Below are 21071 nucleotides of genomic sequence, written 5' to 3'. Positions count from 1 at the left end.
CAGACCTCCAGGATCCTGCTCCCCCTTCTCCTTAAATATAATGGTCCAGACCTCCAGGGTCATGCTCCCCCCCTTCTCAAATATAATGGTCCAGACCTCCAGGGTCCTGCTTCCCCCTACTCCCAATATATAATGGTCCAGACCTTCAGGGTCCTGCTACCCCTCCTCCCTATATAATGGTCCAGACCTCCAGGGTCCTGCTCCCCCCTAAATAGAATGGTTCAGACCTCCAGTGTCCTGTTCCCCCCTATATAATGGTCCAGACCTCTAGTATCCTGTTCCCCCCTATATAATGGTCCAGACCTCCAGGGTCCTGCTCCCCCCTCCTCCCCAGATATAATGGTCCAGACCTTGGGGATCCCACTCCCCCCTCCTCCCCAGATATAATGGTCCAGACCTCCAGTGTCCTTTTCCCCCCTATATAATGGTCCAGACCAGACCTCCAGGGTCCTGCTCCCCCCTTCTCCTTAAATGTACTGGTCCAGACCTCCAGGGTCCTGCTCCCCCCTTCTCCTTAAATGTACTGGTCCAGACCTCCAGGGTGCTGCTCCTCCCCAGATATAATGGTCCAGGACTCCAGAGTAAGTTTTACCAGTCCCAGAGTCAGCCAGCCCTCACCTCACAGCCACTTGAACGTCTGCGCGCCCACACTCCAGCAGCGCTGCCAGGCCCAGCAGCACGCTGCTTTGTGGTACGCTCCGCCTCTTCCACTTCCGGCCAGTTGGACTGCCACCCAGACTGGGAGTGGGACCACTCCATCTCCTCATTGCAGGTATGCCTCTCTGCCTCCGGCCGCCCCCTATCCACCGCCCACAGCCTGCAGGCCCTGCAGATAGCGCTTTCTCTGTCTGTCCTGGAGGGGCCTGCGACCCCTGTAGCTACGCCACATGAATAAAAAAATAATAATAATCCTTAGCCGGCGGCCCGGGCCCCCAGTGGCGTTGGGCCCCATAGCCATTGCTATGACTGCTATGGTGATCCCTATGCCCATGCATCAAGGGTATCTGGTCTGGGGTCTTTATAGATGGGCAGTCTAGTCGGAGGTCTGTATGGAATGGGGGTCTGGTCTAGGTTCTGTATAAATGGGGTATGTACTGAGGTTTCTATAAATGGGGGATCTGATCTGAGGTTTGTATGGATTAGGGTTCTAGTCTGTTGTCCGTATAAATAGGGTTATGGCTTGGAGTCTAGAGATGGGGGATCTGGTCTGAGGTCTATATGGATTAGAGGTTGGATCTGGTCTGGGGTTTGTATAGGATGAGGTGGTCTGCTCTGAAGTCTGTATGGATTGAGGACTGGGGTCTGTATAAATAGAGGTATGGTTTGGAGCCTGGTCTGAGGTTTGTACAGATTAGACAGAGGTCTGGTCTGGGGTCTGTGTAGAATGAGTTAGTCTGGTGTGAAGTCTGTATGGATAGATGTCTTGGGTCTGTATAAATAGAAGGTATGGTTTGGAGTCTATAGATGGGGTATCTGGTCTGAGGTCTATATGGATTAGAGCTTTGGTCTGGTCTGGGGTCTGTATCAATAGGGGTCTGGTCTGGGGTTTGTATAGGATGAGGTACTCTGGTTTGAAGTCTGTATGGATCAAGGACTGGGGTCTGTATAGAGGTTGGGTCTAAGGTCTGTATGGTTTAGGGCCATGGTTTGGGGTTTGTGTAGATGGGGAGTTTGGTCTGAATTCTGTTTAGATTAGGGGTCATTTTGAGGTCTGTATTGATTAGTGGTCTGGTGACTACCTCTTGATGCTCATCAAGAGAATGCCAAGAGTGTGCAAAGCAGTAATCAAAGCAAAAGGTGGCTACTTTGAAGAACCTAGAATATTACCTATTTTCAGTTGTTTCACACTTTTTTGTTATGTATATAATTCCACATGTGTTAATTCATAGTTTTGATGCCTTCAGTGTGAATCTACAATTTTCATAGTCATGAAAATAAAGAAAACTCTTTGAATGAGAAGGTGTGGCCAAACTTTTGGTCTGTACTGTATATTGTACGCTGGTCATTGCAGCCTATTAACCATAGTGTGACTGCAAATTTCCTTATTTCCAACCTGATTACCACTATTTTGTGTTACCGTCTACTGGGTTGTCACCCCTTTTGGCCACAAAAGCATAGCTTCAACCTCCCAGGTCCAAATGCTAAATCTGGAGCAGGGCATCCCTCCTACCATATGCCATTTATAATACTGATGTATGTTTATGCGCACTTGCACCCCGGTTTGGCTGCTACCAATCTGGACTTGTAGTGATGTCTAGGGGCTCAGGGTGGGGGATCATATTGGCATGTAATCTGCATTATCTAATAAATGTGCGTTTTTCTAGTTAATACCATTCTGCTGTATAAATAGCTACAAGCCAAACAATGAATCATCGCTGTCACTTCAGCACCTTTAGCGTTCCCGAGGCGTTTTAAAGCAATCATCCTCCTGCTCCTGACAGCCTATTATATATATGGAATGTGCTGTATGGACGTGTCCTCGCTTCGCATTCCCTGATGAATCTACAGCGCTGTGGCCGGAGCTGAGCATCTGCATCAAATATCTACAAAAGTACAACAAAGGCTTGATCTATGAACTGGCAATAAGTTACTAAAATGCATTGTACATGACTAATCTAAAAACCTAATTAACAATAGCGCAATATCACACTCTGTGTGTGTGATGTAGCAGAGCTGGGACAAAACACCATACTTGATCATTCTCCCAATTATCGCTGATGCCGGCAGTCTTCTCTTCTGGGTGTAGTGTGATGTAATCGGCGCAGGCGCACTGAAGAAGGAGCTGGCAAGCGTGTGTCCTTCACTCAGTACGCCTGCGCCGATCAAGGAACGTTACGGCGCAGGCGCGGGAATTCAGCAGCAGACGGGGCCAGCGGGAGGAGGAGAGCGCTCGCTGGCCCTGTCTATCAAGAGGAGATGGGGCGTGTCTAGAAGCGGCAGATGCGGCGGCTACCAGGAAGTACACGCCCAACTTGCCGGTAGTGAAGAAATTTGCATATGATAAAAGTATGATTTTTACAAGAAATTAGCCACAGACAAAGGTAGGACATGTATGATTGCACTCAGCTGACATTAGCAAAAAATAGCTAATGTCGGCTAATGAAAATTGCACAGTGGGGGGTGACAGAAGCCCTTTAAGCACTGTGCTGGTCTGTGGTCTGTTTACTTGTGGGATCTGGTCTGGGGTGTCTATACATGGTGTGGTATAGGGTCTGTATATATGAGGGTTTGGATTTTGTATAAATTGGAGGGTGGTCTGTTTAAATTGGGGGTCTGTATGGAATGGGGTCTGGTCTGGGATATGTATAGATAAAGGTCTGGTCTGGGGTCTATTTACTGTAGATGTGAGTCTGTTCAGGGGTCAGTATAGATGGGGGTTCAAATCTGGGATCTATATGGATTGGGGATCTGGTCTGGAGTCTCTATACATGCAGGGCCGGCGCTTCCATATAGGCAAGGGGGCCAATTGCCCCCGGGTCCCCGAGTCCCTAGGGGCCCCCAGCGCCGGCCCGCAACTAACTATATTTTCATGGGGCAGCGGCAGCAGGATAGTCACACGGAGATGAGCGCTTCCATTGTGGAAGCGCTCATCTCCAATCATCTGTATCGCCATCCTGAGGACAGCGTATGTGGTCTGTATAAATTGGTGTCTGGGCTTTGTATACATGGTAGGTTTGGTCAGGGGTCTGTATAGATGGAGGGAGGGGGGGGGTCTGGTCTGGGGTCAGTATAGATAGGGGTCTGGTCTAGGGTCTGTTTAAATGGGGGTTCTAAGGTCTGTATGGAATGAGGTCTGGTATTGGATCTGTATAGATAAAGGTCTGGTCTGGGGTCTATATAGATAGGGGTCTGTGGTCTGTATACTGTAGATGGGAGCCTGGTCAGAGGTCTGTATGGATAGAGGTCTGGGGTCTATATACATAAGGGTGTGTGGTCTGTATACTGTAGATGGGGGTCTGGTCTGGGGTCAGTATAGATGGGGGTTCTAAACTGGGATATGTATGGATTGGGCATCTGGTCTGAGGTCTTTCGGGATGATGGCTGTATTTCCTCGTCTCCCCATACAAACGCATGTTTTGCCATATGTACATACACTCACCTAAAGAATTATTAGGAACACCATACTAATACGGTGTTGGACCCCCTTTTGCCTTCAGAACTGCCTTAATTCTATGTGGCATTGATTCAACAAGGTGCTGATAGCATTCTTTAGAAATGTTGGCCCATATTGATAGGATAGCATCTTGCAGTTGATGGAGATTTGAGGGATGCACATCCAGGGCACGAAGCTCCCGTTCCACCACATCCCAAAGATGCTCTATTGGGTTGAGATCTGGTGACTGTGGAGGCTATTTTAGTACAGTGAACTCATTGTCATGTTCAAGAAACCAATTTGAAATGATTCGAGCTTTGTGACATGGTGCATTATCCTGCTGGAAGTAGCCATCAGAGAGGATGGGTACATGGTGGTTATGAAGGGATGGACATGGTCAGAAACAATGCTCAGGTAGCCCATGGCATTTAAACGATGGCCAATTGGCACTAAGGGGCCTAAAGTGTGCCCAGAAAACATCCCCCACACCATTACACCACCACCACCAGCCTGCACAGTGGTAACAAGGCATGATGGATACATGTTCTCATTCTGTTTACGCCAGATTCCGACTCTACCATTTGAATGTCTCAACAGAAATCGAGACTCATCAGACCAGGCAACATTTTTCCAGTCTTCAACAGTCCAATTGTGGTGAGCTCGTGCAAATTGTAGCCTCTTATTCCTATTTGTAGTGGAGATGAGTGGTACCCGGTGGGGTCTTCTGCTGTTGTAGCCCACCTTTCTTTCCCATTCTGACATTCAGTTTGGAGTTCTGGAGATTGTCTTGACCAGGACCACAACCCTACATGCATTGAAGCAACTGCCATGTGATTGGTTGACTAGATAATCGCATTAATGAGAAATAGAACAGGTGTTCCTAATAATTCTTTAGGTGAGTGTATATTCTCAATGTCGAGAGGGGAATAAGCAGATGCAAGACAATTCAGACAGTGTCTTATCTCCCTGAGAACAAAAAGATCAGGCATGTTGAAATCCAACTTGACATCTATTGTGGGGGAAGAGTAAGAAGGCCCTCATGAAAATTAAATGGTTGGCTTGTCGAAACTGGCTAACATTAATCTAATGTGCACAATCACCTTTCGGCTTGGTTTGCTCTAGCATTCAAGTAAGTGGGGCCACTGGGCTTTTCTAGTGCTTTGGCCCCTTCATTCTAGAGATTAATGAAGCCCTGTGATAACACGTACTAGCGATATACTATGGCTAACTGTAGAGGACACCTAAGTAAAATTTCTTGGAGCTTCTGTCCTATAATTCTATATTTTACCATGAGTGTTACATTAAATCTACATATTTAGCCACATTAGGCTTCCTTCATTTTCTCCTCCAGTAATCATTACTGGATCATTTTACTTGGACTTTTTGGAAAATGTAAAAAAAAAATAATTGTAGAATCTCATGATAGGACATCACTTAATGAGACCTTAAAGAGTCTTGGATTTCCTGCTCTAAAACCTGGCCATAGAGAAGTTCATGGTTGACCTCTGGAAGAGTTGGAAGAAGTTGGCCCCAAGACACAACATGATCCCTTCATGGAAGGCACTAATAAATGAGGGATTTTTCAAGAAGTATTGACTATTTCCTTTGGGTCATTGAGTGGCTGATATTTTTGTAGGGTGGGTGGTGGTGAGGGCAATAACAGCCTAGTACTAAAGTCAAATTTCACCTTCTGCAACGATAACGGCCATGACTTGAGAAATGGGATTGAAAATTTGAAATAAATGTCTTTAAGGTTACACTTGTGTTAATTAGTAGTAATGTAATTATACCATTTAATGCACATTTATCATAAGACGAGACAACTTTATTACAGAGGAATAAGACTGCTTATTTAATAAACTACTTATTCACCATCTTAGGTCGTGTCTGCGGAAATAATCCATACACCTCAACATTCATTTAAGGTGAAAGTGACTATATTTAGAGCAGGGATTTAACATTATGGAGAGGGGGGCAAACAAAATACGTCAAGCAACATGCATTCTGTGTTAGCACCATCGACGCCCCTTAAATATTTAAGTCTTGACTAAATATCACCACCAGACAATACCAGTAAATGATACAGCTATGCTGTTACAAAATTAAAACCTACTATCCAAAGTTCAAAATCACAACTATATTGTAAGAAAAATACCGCCATGCAGTGACCATATACCAGCTGCCTGCAGAATTTCTTAAAGAAAAAAACAGAACATAGCTGCACTCTCACAGCACTAAATAAAAAAAATCTATTTATAAACTAATCCTGCATTTGATATGATACATATGAGGTTCTTAACCCACCCACGTCAGCAAGATGATCTCAGTCCGGTTTGGAACCTACTATATTTAAAGGGGTTCTCCAGGCTTTTATTTGTTGATGGCCTATCCTCAGGATAGGTCATCAATATCAGATCGGTGGGAGTCCAACCCCCCCGCTGATCAGCTGTATAAGAAGAGGGGGCGCGCGCAGTGAGCACATGCCGTCTCCTTATTTTTTTCCTGCCCGCCGCTGCTTTGCCATAGACATAGAAGCAGAAAGAGAGAAGGGAAACGGGAAGTACACACTGCATACAGCTGATTGGCGGGTGTGCCGGGTGTCAGACCCCTGCTGATCTGATACTGAGGACCTATCCTGAGGATAGGTTATCAATATTAAAAGCCTGGAGAACCCTTTTAATATCTACCTCTATGCCCTATGGGTACCTCAGTTCAGGAGAGCAGACCACACACATATACTTTGTTGCTACAATTGTTACCTCTGTGTGCCATCATGTATCGAATAAGTGCAGACTCATTATATATGTCTCGTGTATCAGCAGATTGCTTGGAGTCCTCAGGAGCTTATTTTTAGAGGAACCTTAAGGAGTTAATGTACTTTCACAAAATTTCATCTAATTTAATAAAGAATGGTATGATTAGAATTTTATTAAATATTTATAAAATTAAATTTCTAAATAATTTCAATTTGAAAATCTCCCTGCATCCATCTGAAAAAAAGCTGTAAACTAAGTCATGGCCACTAGGGGCCACTTCCAACTAATTTGCAGTCCACTGTCTGTTGTCAGGGAAGATCTGTCCTTAGTAACAGAGGCACAGAAGATGGCAGAGAGGATATTGGGGCTAGCTGAGATCCTGAGCCTGATAAAAGAACTGCTTCTTCACTGCATCTGACGAACACAGGAGCCTCCTGCCTTTCTGTAAGTGTGATCTCCCCCTTATTATCTGTTCTGTGAACTCTGGAGCTGAAAACAAACTGGGGGAAGTAGGGGGAAGGACATCCCCGCAGTTCAGTGCTGGCAGAAGACTTCTGAGAGAAATGCATCTAGCTGTGCAGCTGAAAAGGGGAATTGTCACAACAGAGGGTAGGGATAAGTGTAGCCCTAAACTCCACCCCACCTCTGTCCCTGCCTACTTGCACGGACCGTCCTAACCGACGTCGTATAACTTGGCAGCAGTCCCTCGCTTAGACACGTGCAGGGGCCTAAGAAGATAAAGAAGTACCGTAACAGAGTCAGGAAAGCCAAGGTCAAAGACAGGAGGTCACGCAGGTACACAGGGAGTAATACAATAACGAGGTTAAAACACAATCCGGAGTCAGAAGCCAAGAGTTCACGTCAATTCCAGGGAGGTCATAAGGTCGAGGTCAAAAACAGAGCCGAGGTCCAAACACACACAGAAAGGCGCAATACAAAATGCTGGTGAGAGTAGCAAGACCAATCACAGGCAACCTGTGGCCAGCAGGCTGCCTGTTTAAATAACCCCTACAGATGAGTCACGTGACGTGGCCAGCGTCACGTGATTCTGATTGTTGTCTATGGGACGGAGGACGCCGGCCACGCTGAGGAGGCGTGCGCGGCCGGGTCCTCCCCGCTCCCTGGTCCCCATGGAGATGAGGACGCCGACCGCGTCCTCACTCTGCTGTATGCGCGGGATGCCGCCGGCGCTGCAAATGTAGAGGGCGCGGCCGGCTCCCCGTGACAGTACGAGGGGCCACCGGACCCCTAATCACTGGAGTGGGTTTCTCCAGGTGAGCTAAATGAAAAATTTTTACCAACCTCTTAGCACGCATTTTGATAGCTGGTATCCAAGATCTCTCCTCAGGACCATAACCCTTCCAGTGAACCAAATATTGCAACAAATTCCGGACCTTTCTCACATCAAGATTTCTAGAAATTTTTAGTTGGCCGGCAACCTCCACTGGCGGCGGAGATTTCTGAGTAGGGGATGCAGGCGGTACATACTTTTGAGTAATGCTTTTTGGAAAACATTATGAATACGAAGGGAGTCAGGTAACCATAACTTAAAAGACACAGGGTTAATGATTTCATACGGACCAATAAAGCGTGGTGCAAATTTACTTGAAGGAACCTGCGAGGAGGACAGCGAAACTGAACTAAACGCCGGATGGAAACCAAGATTACAAAAGAAAGGAGACATGCCAGTAGACGAATTTACCTGATTGTTAATGGCGAATTCCGACACAGACAAGTATTCAACCCACCGATGTTGGTTGTCTGAGACATAACACCTCAAAAATTGTTCTAGAGATTGATTCAAACGTTCAGTTTGACCGTTGGTTTCAGGATGAAAGGCGAGAAGAAAAAGTCAAAGAGATTTTAAACTTATGATAAAAAGCCCTCCAAAACCTTGAGACGAATTGAATGCCTCTATCTGAAACCGCATTCTCTGGAATCCGGGGGACAAATAATTTATCAGCAGGGGATTGGACCGGAGCCATGTGTTGTCCTGCAGTTATTTTGGTCGTCAGGTCGGAGGAGACCGAAGCCACAATGACACCTGCTAGTAATATAGGTTCTGGTGGAGTATCGGGAGGTTGAAAAGCACAAAAAAACGGGATAGGGCATCTGCCTTGATATTTTTACTTCCTGGCCTGAAAGTAATACAAAAGTTAAAGTGCTTAAAGAATTATGCCCACCTAGCCTGTCTGGGATTCAAACGTTTAGCAGATTCCAAAAGCAATAGATTCTTATGATCCGTAAGAACAGTAATACGATGTTGAGCCCTCTCCAAACAACGACGCCATTGTTCAAAGGCTGATTTAATAGCAAGTAACTCTCGGTTTCCAATATCCTAATTTCTCTCAGTGGAAGAGAACTTACGAAAAAATAATGCACAGGGTCTCAGAATAGTGATAGTTTATGACCCCTGAGAGAGTATTGCTCCTACCCCATCCTCGGAGGCATCGACCTCAACTACAAAAGGCCTCTCTTGGTCTGGTTGCACCAATATTGGGGCATTAACAAAACACTGCTTGAGTGTTTCGAAAGCTGTTATGGCCTCCGGTGACCAATGCACTAGATCGCCCCCCCCCCCCCTTTCTGGTTAGATCGGTGAGAGGTTTGGCTATCACAAAAAAAATGTTAATACATTTTCGATAATAATCAGAAAAACACAAAAAGCATTGTAATGCTTTAAGGGAGGAGGTTCTTACCCATTCCAGAATAGCCTGCACCTTCCCTGGATCCATCTTAAGTGGGGTACCTCAAGGACCCATATTGTTTAATATCTTTATCAGTGAAATTGCAGAAGGCCTCGATGGTAAGGTGTGTCTTTTTGCTGATGACACAAAGATTTGTAACAGGGTTGATGTTCCTGGAGGGATACACCAAATGGAAAAGGATTTAGGAAAACTAGAGGAATGGTCAAAAATCTGGCAACTAAAATGTAATGTTCATAAGTGCAAGATAATGCACCTGGGGCGTAAAAACCCAAGAGCAGAATATAAAATCAGTGATACAGTCCTAACCTCAGTATCTGAGGAAAGGGATTTAGGGGTCATTATTTCAGAAGACTTAAAGGTAGGCAGACAATGTCATAGAGCAGCAGGAAATGCTAGCAGAATGCTTTAGTGTATAGGGAGAGGCATTACCAGTAGACAGAGGGAGGCGCTCATGCCGCTCTACAGAGCACTAGTGAAACCTCATTTGGAGTATTGTGCTCAGTACTGGAGACCATATCTCCAGAAGGATATTGATACTTTGGAGAGAGTTCAGAGAAGGGCTACTAAACTAGTACATGGATTGCAGGATAAAACTTACCAGTAAAGATTTAAGGACCTTAACATGTATAGCTTGGAAGAAAGATGAGACAGAGGGGATATGATAGAAACTGCTAAATACATAAAGGGAATCAACAAGGTAAAAGAGGAGAGAATATTTAAAAGAAGAAAATCTGCTACAAGAGGACATAGTTTTAAATTAGAGGGGCAAAGGTTTAAAAGTAATATCAGGAAGTATTACTTTACTGAGAGAGTAGTGGATACATGGAATAGCCTTCCTGCAGAAGTGGTAGCTGCAAATACAGTGGAGGAGTTTAAGCATGCATGGGATAGGCATAAGGCCAGCCTTCATATAAGATAGGGCCAGGGGCTATCCATAGTATTCAGTATATTGGGCAGACTAGATGGGCCAAATGGTTCTTATCTGCCGACACATTCTATGTTTCTATGTTTCTTAAAGGATTGGGGTGTGAGAATATATCCCAAAAACTAAATGTACCCAAAAGATACACTTTTCACCTCTAGCAAATAGTTGGTTTTCACGAATAACCTCCAGTACCTGTCTAATATGGTTAATGTGAGAATCCCAGTCAGGTGAATAAATGAAAATATCATCCAAATATACAATCATGAATTTCCCAATAAATTGTCTAAAAATATCATTGACAAAATTTTAGAAAACTGCCGGGGCATTACTTAGACCAAATGGCATCACTAAATATTCATAATGGCCCTCAGGGGTATTAAAGGCCATTTTCCACTCATCCCCCTCCTTAATTCGAGTTTGGTAAACCAGTGAGCCCCAAGAGCTTGATTGAACAGGTCAGGAATCAACAGCAAAGAATACTGATTTTTAATAGTAATTTTGTTTAACTCTCGATAATCAATACAAGGTCTCAATCCCCCATCTTTTTTTTCAACAAAGAAAAATCCTGCCCCCATAGCAGAAACTGAGGGTCTAATATGACCTTTTTGCAAACTTTCTTTCAAATAATCCCTCATAGATTGTCGTTCAGGACTGGACAAATTATAAATACGACCCTTAGGGTATTTTGATCCCGAAATAAGATCTATGGTACAATCGTATGGTCTATGGGGGGAAGAAACTCAGCATCGGACATGGAAAAAACAGCGAAGTCATGTCACGGGTGAAGTTTGCAGATAGCTGGAACTTATGAATAAACGAGCGACTGGCTTGATCCCAAACTAAGGAGCTTATAGGTGAGCCCTATAAAACCCTAAGAGCTCTCCCTGACTGCTATGCACATGCAAGGGTCTGTATGGTAGACGATTGCATGCCCACGTACCTAAGTCTGTGTGACACCTAAAAACCCTATAATAGTGAGGGGACACGACCACCGGCTCCCTGCACTTAATACGGACGGAGTCAGGGTCACCTAGAATCAAGCCAGCAAGGAAACACAATAAAGTAAAGGACTTATCAGAGCAAACAGCAGAAGCAGCCTCCAGCAGTGAAAACTTCATCCAGGAAGAAGTATAAACCACAAAGTGAGGCAGTATGGGAGGGAATATAAAGGAAGACAATTAGTCTAAATAAGTGACACCTGGCAGAAGTAAAGGAGATGAGAAAGTGAAACCAAAACAAAGAACATCATACAAGAGGTAGAGAAGAACATCTGCCAGACCTTCTCACAGAACTGGCGGTGACAAGTCACTGATGTATGGAGTAAGAGTTTTCGACTCAGTAGTGATTCCAGCCTGAATAACAGGTAGACAGTATGAATTACATTTTAGTCCCCATTTCTCTAATTCACCCGTGGCCTATTAATGACTAGGCTATGAATCTGGAGCCAAGGCATGCCCAAAACTACCTCCACGGGTAAAAAAAATTGAGTATAAAAAAAGAACAAATTTCAGTATGAAGGGCCCCGACAGTCAAGGTTACTTCAGAAGTACAAAATTCCACAGTTCTGCCCACCAAAGGAGTAAAGTCAATGGCAATAATATGGACAGGGTTAGGAAGAGACAACATGGATACCCCAAAGGAAAGTGCAAAATTATGGTCAATAAAATTAGAAGCAGACCCCGAGTCAATAAACGCCTTCCCAGAACCCTTAAAAGAACCCAAAGAACTAATCATTGGTACTAATATTTTCTTATTACCCATTTCTGGGAGTACCTTAACCTTCAAGATGTCTGGCCGTGATGATCTTCGGGAGAGAGGAGTCTTAAGTTCATTGTCGTACCCAGTGGTCAGATTCACTGCAATAAAAGCAGGCACCTCTTAGACATCTCTGATCCCTTCTGGTCATTCCGAGCTGCACGGGTTCTTCAGGATAATTCTCTACCTTGACTCCCGTGGGTAAGGAGTCTGGCTTGACCACCACCTGTAGAAAGGTCAGATGTTCTCGTTGTCTTTCCCTAATACGTCGGTCCAGCCTAAAAGCCAGAGTCATAGTCTGCTCTAAGGTGTCAGGGCAGGGATAGCTGACCAACATATCCTTAAGGTTTTCAGAGAGCCCTGACCTAAACTGAAGCGCTGGCTCATTCCAACCAGAGCGAACACACCAGTTCCGGAACTGAGTGCAGTATTCCCCCTCAGTGAGAGCCTTTAACTGAGATTTTGCCACAGTCGACTTGTCACATTCATCATAAAGTACCCCCAAGGCCTGAAAAAATGATTCCACAGAAGCTAGACAAGGGGAGTCCATGGGGAGAGAATACGCCCATTCTTGTGGTTCCCCCTGCAACAAAGAGATAATTATTCCTACTCTTTGCTGTTCGGAACCTGAGGAATGAGGGCGTAAAATACAACTTATAACTTTCCTTAAATGTCAGAAAACACTTACGATCTCCTAAAAAACGGTCAGGCAGTTTAACACGGGGTTCGAGATTTTGAGAGGAGGAGGCCGCTACAGGTGGGGCCTGATGCAATTTCTGCTGCTGTAGCCTCTCCGCCAAATCCTGCACCATATGGGCGAGACTATGTACCTGGTCCGTGTGGACTCGCATGGTATAGGTAAGGCCTGTGATTCTGTCACGACAGAGGGTAAGGATAAGTGCAGCCCTAAACTACACCCCACCTCTGTCCCTGCCTACTTGCATGGCCCGTCCTAACCGACGGCGTATAACTTGGCAGCAGTCCCTCCCTTAGACACGTGCAGGGGCCTAAGATAAAGAAGTACCGTAACAGAGTCAGGAAAGCCAAGGTCAAAGACAGGAGGTCACGCAGGTACATAGTGAGCAATACAATAAGGAGGTCAAAACACAATCCGGAGTCAGAAGCCAAGAGTTCACGTCAATTCCAGGGAGGTTATAAGGTCGAGGTCAAAAACAGAGCCGAGGTCCAAACACACACAGAAAGGCGCAATACAAAATGCTGGTGAGGGTAGCAAGACCAATCATAGGCAACCTGTGGCCAGCAGGCTGCCTATTTAAATAACTCCTACAGGTGAGTCACGTGACGTGGCGAGCGTCACGTGACTCTGATTGCTCATAACACAGCTGAGCGCCGATTCATTAACATCGGCGCTCAGATCCCCTGCTGCTCGTTGTCTAGGGGACGGAGGACGCCGGCCACGCTGAGGAGGCGTGCGCGACCAAGTCCTCCCTGCCCGCTGGTCCCTATGGAGACGAGGACGCCGACCGCGTCCTCACTCCGCTGTATGCGCGGAATGCTGGTGGTGTTGCGAATGAAGAGCTCCCCGTGACTGGAATAATTAGGCTTAAAAAATACATTAGGGAAGCCCCAAAAGACCTATTCCTCCATTGTAGAAAAAAATCGCAACCATTATGCAAACATTTTTTGTAAACTTTATAAAAAATGTATTAAAAAAAGTTCTTGAGCTGCTCTGCTGACTGGTGGGCTGGTAATCCATGGTAAAAAAAAGTAATGGCCAGTACAAGTCGAATAACATGGCACCAAGTAAAACGGATTGTCTTTGCCGCTACGGTTGACAACTCTCCTTTGACTTCTTTTGTGTCTGGAATATTCCCAGTGCTTTTCTTATCACTACCTAAGCATAAAGTTGACAACATGAATTCTGTCACCTACTTTAAATGATTATACACGGGAACTCTCCATGAATTAATTGCAGAGTATACCATTGAGCTCGCCGACTCCTTCCACAGGGTCCAGGGTAACGTCACTGTCTGCACTTTAAGACATCATGTTATAAACTATTAATCTATGGGTGTTTTTTTCTGTCTCCAATTTCTTTCACGATCTTCCTTGAGCATAAATTTGACAAAAATAATTTTGTCAGACAGTTTGAATGATTGCTCCTGTGAAATTACCTCTAAGTAAGTTTATGATACAAAAAAAAACATAAAATAAATAATTTATGACATATAATATGCAAGAAACACAATTCTGAGCGCTGACATCTCGACATAAAAAATTTTGTATTCGAAGGTGACACCATTGTTCAAACTAGAGATGAGCGAATTTCTTGAAATTCGTTTCAGGTCTGATTCGGAGCGAAATCAAATATGGTCCAATTGCCTGAAAATTTGGTATATAACACTCTCTGGTCTCCTAGGACTAGGTTCCCCACTGGTCTCTCCTGACACAGGAAATGTGACTGCTCAGCCAGTGACTAGCTGAGCCAGGTATGCCCAGTGATTGGCTGAGTGGTCACATTTCCTATGTCAAGAGGAACTAGAAAGTAGAGACAAATGGTGGACCTGGAAGCTTGAACTGCTGACTACTTTTAATATCTTACACCAGGGATCAGCAACCTTCGTAACTCCAGCTGTGGTGAAACTACAACTCCCAGCATGCACGCCTCCTTGGCTGTTCTCAAGACTCCCAGAGAAGTGAATGGAGCATGCTGGGAGTCGTAGTTTGACAACAGCTGGAGTGCCGGAGGTTGCTGATCCCTGTCTTACACCATTCTTTAAAAAAAAAAAAAGTTAGACAACCCCTTTAAACTTGAGATTGGGTTTCTGGGCAATATATATGCTTTATCGGGGGGAGGGGATTTTTTCTCATTACAGAGAGCACCTTGTATGCATGCGTATGTGTGTGGTGTATTGTAGGACAGGTAACGCTCTTGGTTTTTGGGAAAGATATTCAAATTAGCCTTTCTTCAAAAAGGGAAAGACAGTTAAGCCTATCTGATCTTTCTTTCTCTCTTTGTCTCAGATTCAACCAATCAAACTTCATAGTCCCTCTCGATACACAAAAAGTGACCACTCAGCCAATCACTGGGCACAGCAGTTACCCGTCTCAGCGATCACATTTCCTGTGTCGGTAGAGATTGGTGGGGAATCTGGAATCTTCAATATATGAGCAGCGGGGGATTGATCACTGGGCACTGCAGTGACCTGCGTCATCTAGTGATTGGCTGAGCGGTCACATGTCCTTGTTTTGGAAAGATCAGGTATTAGATACTGGTGGGGAACCTGAAGTCGTCAAAATGGGAGCAGGTCTCTTCTTCCAAACTCCTCTTGCCACATACAATGTGGCTGCTCAGCCAAAAACACTTAAAGGGGTTGTCTCATCTGAGACAATGGGGGCATATCACTAGGATATGCCCCATTTTCTGATAGGTGCGTGTCCCACTGGTGGGACCCACACCTATCTCCTAAATGGAGTCCCGAAAGTGTTGGAGAGTGCACTGTGCATGCGCAGCCGCCCTCCTTTAATTTCTATGGGGCTGCTGAAAATAGCTAAGCACTGGCCTGGCTATTTCCATTGGGCCCATAGAAGTCAATGGGATCAGTGGTCGGTCATGCGCGGTGTGCTCCCAGGAGCTTCTATGGGGAGAGAGCTTGGTAGTGGCCTCCAGCCACCACTTTGGCCCCCTCCATTATCAATATAGGAGCGGGTCCTAGCGGTGGGACCTATGCCCATCAGACAATGGGGACATATCCTAGCGATATGCCCCTATTATCTCAAATAAAACAACCCCTTTAAGATTTAGAGCTCTAAAATAGTCCATCCAACGAAGTCATGGTTAACTGAAGACTGACATGTACTTAGAAGCCTTAAAGCTGGGGTGTACAGCCTTTTTTGGTTTGGGGGCCGCATTGTCACATTGCTCTATTTCAAGGGGCAACAAAAAAAAATGTCAATCGTTGCTCATTTGCATTTGCCTATTACACAGGCTGATGCAAAGTGAATGGGGAGAAATGATCTCTACTGTGTTCATTCCTCCCTCATTCAGTTACAGTTGAAACCAGAAGTTTACATACACAATATAAAAAGACACATATGCATGTTTTTCTCAATATCTGACATGAAATCAGAATAAACCTTTCCTGTTTTTGGTCAATTAGAATTACCATAATTCTTATTATTTGCCAAATGCCAGAATAATGAGAGAGAGAGAAAGTTTTTAGGCATTTTTATTACTTTCTGCAAAGTCAAAAGTTTACATACATTTAAATAATATTTAGTACCATTGCCCTTAAACTGTATGACTTGGGTCAAACGTTTTGGATATCCTTCCACAAGCTTCTCACAATAGTTGGTCGGAATTTGGGCCCATTCCTCCTGACAAAACTGGTGTAACTGAGCCATGTTTGTTGGTCACCTTACTCGCACCTGCCTTTTTAGCTTTGTCCATACATTTTTAATAGGATTGAGATCAGGGCTTTGTGATGGCTGCTCCAAAACATTGACTTTGTAATCCTTAAGCCACTTTGTAACCAGTCTGGCAGTATGCTTCAGGTCATTGACCACTTGATAGACCCATTTCCGCTCAAGCTTTAGCTTCCTGGCTGATGTCTTGAGATGTTGCTTCAATATTTCCACATAATCTTCTTTTCTCATGAAGCCATCTATTTTGTGAAGTGCATCAGTCCCCACAACATGACGCTGCCGCCCCCGTGTTTCACAGTTGGGATGGTGTTCTTAGGCTTCCAAGCTTCTCCCTTTTTCCTCCAAACGTAATGATGGTCATTGTGGCCAAAAAGTTTTTGTTTTGTCAGACCACAGGACATGTCTCCAAAAATGTAGGTCTTTGTTCCTATGTGCATTTGCAAACATTAATCTGGCTTTTTTACGTTTCTTTTGGAGTAATGGCTTCTTCCTGGCAGAGTGGCCTTTCAGCCCATGTTGATACAGTCCTTGTTTCACTGTGGATATTGGCACAATCTTACCAGCGTCGGCCATCATCTTCACAAGGTCTTTTGCTTTTGTTCTTGGGTTGATATGCACATGTCAGACCAAAGCACGTTCATCTCTGGGACACAAAACCCGTCTCCTTCCTGAGCGGTATGATGGCCGGACATTCCCATCTTGTTTGTACTTGCGTATAATTGTTTGTACAGATGAACGAGGCACCTTCAGGTATCTGGAAATTGCACCCAAGGTTGAGTCAGACTTGTGCAAGTCCACAATACTCTTCCTGATATCTTGGCTGATTTCTTTAGACTTTCCCATGATGCTACACAAAGAAGCAGTGTGTTTCAGGTGTGCATTTGAATACATCCACAGGAGTGTCTCTAATTAACTCAGATGTTGCCAACAAACCTAACAAGCTTCCAAACACATGACATCATCATATAGGCAGTCCCGAATTGTTTAAAGGCATAGTAATCTTAGTGTATGTAAACATTTGACATTGCAGAAAGTAATAAAAATGCCTTAAAACGTTCTCTCTCTCTCATTATTCTGGCATTTGGCAAATAATAATAATTATGGTAATCCTAACTGAGCAAAGACAGGAAAGGTTTTATTCTGATTTCATGTCAGATATTGAGAAAAACATGCATATGTGTCTTTTTATATAGTGTATGTAAACTTCTGGTTTCAACTGTATATTGATTGTCAGCAGCACATTCCTGATCACACAGGGAGATGTGCTGCCGATTATTGTACATCTTTCATCCTGATATAAGATGCAAATCAGCCGACAAACGAACGATTGTTAATTTATCAGCGGCATTATTATACGGCTCAGGAATGAGAATTCCAATCTGTAATTGGTCCGAAAATCATGCAGTGCAATAGTGGCTTAAGTGGCGACATTTCTTTCCTCCTTGTCTCCTATTCATGAATTAGCGCTTTCCTTCCCTGCAGTGGATGGCATTTACTGGTTATTACTGCCCCCCAGTAATCTGTGTGACTGGTGCCAGTAAGTACTTTTGCTTACTAGCAGGGTAAGCACCCGAAAAGTCCTTAATGACCAGCCACTTTTTAATGATTTTGTGGTGGTTTTGATGCTTGTAACTTTTTTATTTGTTTAACTAAATCATTTTTGTGACTTTTTTCTTTTGGTGACATATAGGCCTTTTTAATATATATTTTTAACTATTTTTTTATTTTTTTGTTTTATTTCATGGAAACTGAGCAAAACGTTTTTAGAAAAGTCTTTTTTTTTCCAAACTGTAGCTCTTTATTCTTTAAACATGCAAACTGGCACCGAAATAATAATTTTAAGTCCTCATTTTGATATATAATATATATAGTTTCATGTGAACGGGCGATAATGACGATGGTTTTGTTTGGCGTGGGCGTTTTGAATTTTTTTATTTAGTTTGTATTTTATTATTTTTTACTTAATCTTTTTACATGTTTTTGCCACATAATATGTCCCCAAAGAAGTCATTAAAAGATCTCTGGTTGAAACTGACACTTTTTTTTTTACTTTTCACTTTTTCCTTTTTCTTTTTTTCTTTTATTAATATTTTCTTTTTCTTTTTTTATTCTTGTTTAAGTTTCGTTAATCATGTTTTACTTGTTTTTTTTTTTAATATATATTTTTGCCACATAATTTGTACCCCAAGAGGTCATTAAAATACTTCTTGGGTACAATGAGACTTTTTTATTTGTATTTTGCACTATTTCTACTGTAAGTGGGAAAACAGCCCTCATAGCCACTTCCTATATTCACTGCAAAGTGATCATTTAGTGCCATGCACCTATCTGAAGAGAATGCAGAACTTCTATTCAGGTCCCTAGCTGTCACTGACAACCAGGGGCCCGACCTGCTCCTGCTAGATTGCAGAAGCAGGACCTTTAATCTAGCCATGGGCGGTCCTCCACTCAGAAACACAGCTGACTGCATGATCAGCTATGTTTCTGTCCAGCAGGATGAGGCCCTAAACCATGGCTCTGTGGGCTGCATATGGCCCTCAGTCTGAGGTTTGTGCACCGTTGCCTTAAAGGGAGTGTCCAGGATTAGAAAAACATGTCCACTTTCTTCTAGAAGGAGCAACACACATTTCCTTGGGTTGTGTCATTGGTTGCATCTCAAGCAAAATTCAGAACTGTACGTACCGTAGCTGCGTGCTGCCATACATAGTCCTTGCATGTAACCCCTATAGGGTTAAATTGCTGCAATGATAAAACTCAACGTTCAGTTTTTCTTACCGAGAGGTTTTAACTTGAAATCAATTGAAATATTGAATAGAAACGTCAGGCCAGATTTGTGGCTTCCATCCTGCGCGCAGCGTCTTTATAAATAAAGAATGAGTTAATAAGTCTCCACAATTTGCATAACTTGGTCACCGAGACGATGCGTCTGCTGAATTAATTTGTTGTTAGCGGCGCAGTGAACATTTCTATCCATACGTGGATCATAGAATATTATTACTAATGGCATTGTCTTGCTGGTTCTCAGCGCAAGAAGCGGTAAATCCCAACTAAGAAATTCTCCAAAACAAATAAACCAACAAAACAGCGTAAGAAAGAAACGTTGTATCCAGAGTTTATTGCTTTGTGAATTGATTTGCTAAAAATAAAACAATTGGCCAAATGTTATGAGGCATCCTGCAAGGCGAACCGCAGGAGACGCAGGCGTACAATATCTGAATATGGAGACAACGCCATTCCATCGCGTCAAATGATAGAATTTACCAACAACATGTTCCTCTGTTATACACTCATTGACAAAAAAAAAAACGCACCAAGGAGTTGTTCTTGGAATTACATTTTCTGTGTGTGAAACTAATGATGATAAATGTGAGGGATTACAATATTAGAGAGGAAGGAGAAGGTTATTGGGGAAATGAAAGGCGGCTCTAGGCTCCCGTTGGGCCATTTCTAGCCTGGATACAAGATGAGATACAACCTCTAGCCTGGATACAAGATGAGATACGGCCTCTAGCCTGAACACAAGGTGAGATACAGCCTCCAGCCTGGATACAAGATGAGATACAACCTTTAGCCTGGACACAAGTTGAGATACAGCCTCTAGCCTGGACACAAGATGAGATACATCCTCTAGCCTGGATACAAGATGAGATACAGCCTCTAGCCTGGATACAAGATGAGATACGGCCTCTAGCCTGAATACAAGATGAGATACGACCTCTAGCCTGGATACAAGATGAGATACGGCCTCTAGCCTGGACACAGAATGAGATACAGCCTCTAGCCTGGATACAAGATGAGATACGACCACTAGCCTCTAGCCTGGATACAAGATGAGATACAGCCTCTAGCCTGAATACAAGATGAGATACGGCCTCTAGCCTAGATACAAGATAATATACGGCCCACTAGCCTGGATACAACATGAGATACAGCCTCTAGCCTGGGGATACAACATGAGATACGGCCTCTAGTCTAGATGCAACATGAGATATGGCCTCTAGCCTGGATACAAGATGAGATACAGCCTCTAGCCTGGATACAAGATGAGATACATCCTCTAGACTGAATAAAAGATGAGATACAGTTGGGCATGGAGGCATACAGGTTCCGTATGGTATCCTGCGGAACATTCACCCACAGATAACACAGATTGGACTGTAGATCCTACGCTCTCGTAGGTTGCTGAAGCTGATGTCCCCACTGGTCCCATAAATGTTTGATTGGAAATAAATCTGTTGACCGGGCAGCCAAGGAAGGGCTGTAATCTGGAGGAGAAATTTCAGGTAAATCATTGCTGTGTGCAGGCAAGAATTATTCTGCTGAAAAATGCCAGCTGGAAGCCGTGCCATAAGAGGGACACATGTGCCACAGGATGTCCAGCACATATCGGTGAGCTGTTATTGTCCCTCATATTACTACTAGAGGTGACTGACTGTCGTATGCGATGG

The sequence above is a fragment of the Bufo gargarizans genome, chromosome 6 (assembly GCF_014858855.1).
Source record: "Bufo gargarizans isolate SCDJY-AF-19 chromosome 6, ASM1485885v1, whole genome shotgun sequence".
NCBI lineage: Eukaryota > Metazoa > Chordata > Amphibia > Anura > Bufonidae > Bufo > Bufo gargarizans.
Note: the sequence above shows the minus strand (reverse complement) of the source record.